This window comes from Ursus americanus, chromosome X, assembly GCF_024610735.1.
Source record: "Ursus americanus isolate L20-20 chromosome X, mUrsAme1.1.p, whole genome shotgun sequence".
Lineage (NCBI taxonomy): Eukaryota > Metazoa > Chordata > Mammalia > Carnivora > Ursidae > Ursus > Ursus americanus.
In genome coordinates, this window is record NC_142164.1 from 111,040,934 (window position 1) to 111,043,747 (window position 2,814).

Below are 2,814 nucleotides of genomic sequence, written 5' to 3' on the forward strand. Positions count from 1 at the left end.
TCAGGCCAAAGAGTGTGGAATCACCCTTGACTTTTGCCCTTCCTTCGCACCCAGCGTCCGAGCCTTCACACAATATGGTTAGCTCTCTCTTCAGAATATATCCCAAACGTGGCCACTTTTCACCACCTCTTCTTCTACTTGCTGGTCTAAGTCACCACCATCCCTCACCTGCAATGTTGCCCTTGCCTCGTGACTGCAGTCCCTGCTTCTGGTCTTGCTCCTGGAGGTCTGTTCTCCCCTGGCTAGCCAGAGTGATTCTTTCCAATATAACTCAAATCCTGCCACTCCTCCAGTCTGAGCTCTCCCTTGGTTTCCCCTCTTCTGGTCCACCAGTCCGGTCTCTAACATCATCTCGTGATTCCTCTACCTCACATTGCCACTCCGAAAGCTGGCCTCCTTGCTCCTCCTACAATGTTCTGAGCACTGTCTGCCCCAGGGCCTTTGCATTGGTGGTTTCCTATGCTTGACAAACTGTCACAGACATCTGCCTGGTTCATTGGCTCATCTCTGGGCTCTGCTTCAAATGGCATCTTCCTAATGAGCCTGGACCACCTTGTTTCATATTACAACTTCACTCCACCAGCACTGCCAATCTCCCTTACTCTGCTCTACTTTGTCTTTGTCCACAGCGCTCAACACCTTAAAACTTGCTGCTCAATTTATTTATTTATTACCTTTAATGTCTGTCTCCACTTACTAAAGAATAAGCCCCAAGGGCTCCAATAGCATCTCTCTACGGCCTGAGCTTTTTTCCATGGGCATCTCTTCCCTGGGGGTGTCCCTCTATCACCTCCTGTATTTATTACCCTGGTGCTAAAATGATCTACTTGGAGGTTGGGATCGGATGTGAATAGTTTATGCTTATTGGGACGGAACATTAATGTATCTGCCTCTCCTAAAAATGCTTGCCTATTAGACCTCATGCTCAATGGTGGAACAGTTAGACTTGGTCCTTATGAGAGGAGATGGGTAAGTGGGGGGCAGAGGTGGACATGAAGAAGTTTGTTGTTTCTTTTTGTTAGCACCTTTCCTGATACGTATGAAATCTTTGCAGAGCCTGTTGGCATGCTGTCAATTTTACTCTCATTTTTTAGTGGAAGGTAAGGATTTGGGGGCTACGATGGGGTTGGCAGACTGTGACCACCACCTGTTTTTGTAAGTCAAATTTATGGGAACACAGCCACGACCGTTCTATGCATTGTGCCGGGCTGCTTAGCTCCGTTGCAACAGACACCTCATGCCTGCGAAGTCTCACATATTCACTATCTGGCCTTCGCAGAAGAGATTTGCCAACTCGTGCTCTGGAAGAGTCTTGTCAGCTGTGGAAGTGACCTGGTAGCTTGGAATTAAGTTCAACAGCTCCATTCAACAGACATTCACTGAATTGGACTGCGTACCACGTGCCAGAGTCGGAAGTGAAGAAAGTAGGCAAAGGAGGTATGTTTATGGAAACTTTCCGGCCATGATTCCCACTTTGATTCAAACGATCTTTCCCCAAAGTTTATCATGGGAGATTGCAAAATACAGAGAAGTTGAAAGAATTGAACCGCGAGCACCCGTACACGCCGCCCTCTGGATTCTGCAGTTAGATGTTGCTATCCTGGCTTTGTTTTCAATTAGCAATAATCGGGCCTCGGATAAACCTCATTGGCTACGATACTGCCACTGCGCAAAGCTTATCCTGGCTTTGTTGTTTATCTGTGTATCCGTCTCTCTCTCCTTCCATGAATCTGCCTTACTGGTCTACTTCTGCTACTACTGTTCTTATCATTGTTATTTTCTGGTGCAGAGCAAGTCGCAGACATCGGTCCACCTCACCCGTGAACACTTCAGCACCCATAACATTAACCAGATAGAGAGGTTAATTCAAATTAGCCTTTTATGAACTCCAATACCGTGAGCTTGAAAGCGGTCTCCATTTAGCCAGAAGACACCGCCATATAAAAGCTGGAAACTGAGAACGGTTATCAGGGTAACTGAGGTTAGTATCAAGGGAATCATTGACCTAAATTTCTCCTCTTCCTTGGTTCAGAGATGAATCAGCCTTTCAGGGCCAAGAACATTTTGCTTGTGGTGAATTCTAGGAAATTTCTGTGGCTCAAAAAAGAGGGTCATAAGCTGTTCTTTTCTGGAACGCTGCCAAAAACCCACGGGAAAGCTAGGAACACAGTTCTGCATTTCATGCAATGGTGGATGGCTTGTAGCTTCGGGGTCAGAAGGCTGGGTGACAGAACAGACCCAGGCTGTGTAGACCGCTTTCACGAGGGTGGAAGGGGGAGCCCCGGATACTCATCGCTGCTCAATGTATTTGGGTGTCCTCAACCAGGAGCCCATTAATGACCTTCATAAACTAATGTTTACAAAACAATCAGTGTCTGATTTGGAGCCAGTTGATTTCCTGGGTTCAGTGAGTCTGAATGCCTAATTTGGAATATTCCAAAGCCTTTTGTCATTTCATGAACAGCTGCGATAGTGGGAGCAAATGACCAAAACCTGACCAATCTGTGAGAAAGCATTTTTGAGCTGTGTGCTAAAAGGAGAAAAAATAACGGACATGAGGACATATGGAAGACATGTGTGTATTTCTAGAAAATATATCTTGCAGAAGGAAATCAATAAGTCAGACAAAAGAGGAAAATAAAATGTTTGAGAAAAAAGCTCACATAAAATATGTCGACAATGTGGGTGTCTTTAAAGATTGTAATGGTGTTATTTAGAATCGTTTAGGGAAGGCTTTCTTCGTTGTCATGTTGGCACACAATTTTCCAGATGCTTTCCAGGAGCCCGAGGGCCGTTGATGATGCAGCTGTTCGC

At 45.7% G+C, this 2,814-nt stretch overlaps 1 pseudogene; it reads right to left on the reverse strand.

Annotated features, from left to right (window-relative positions):
- Positions 1–1,600: 1,600 nt before the first annotated feature.
- On the reverse strand, positions 1,601–1,677 carry LOC123797279 (U4 spliceosomal RNA; annotated as a pseudogene).
- Between the last annotated feature and the right edge of the window lie 1,137 nt (positions 1,678–2,814).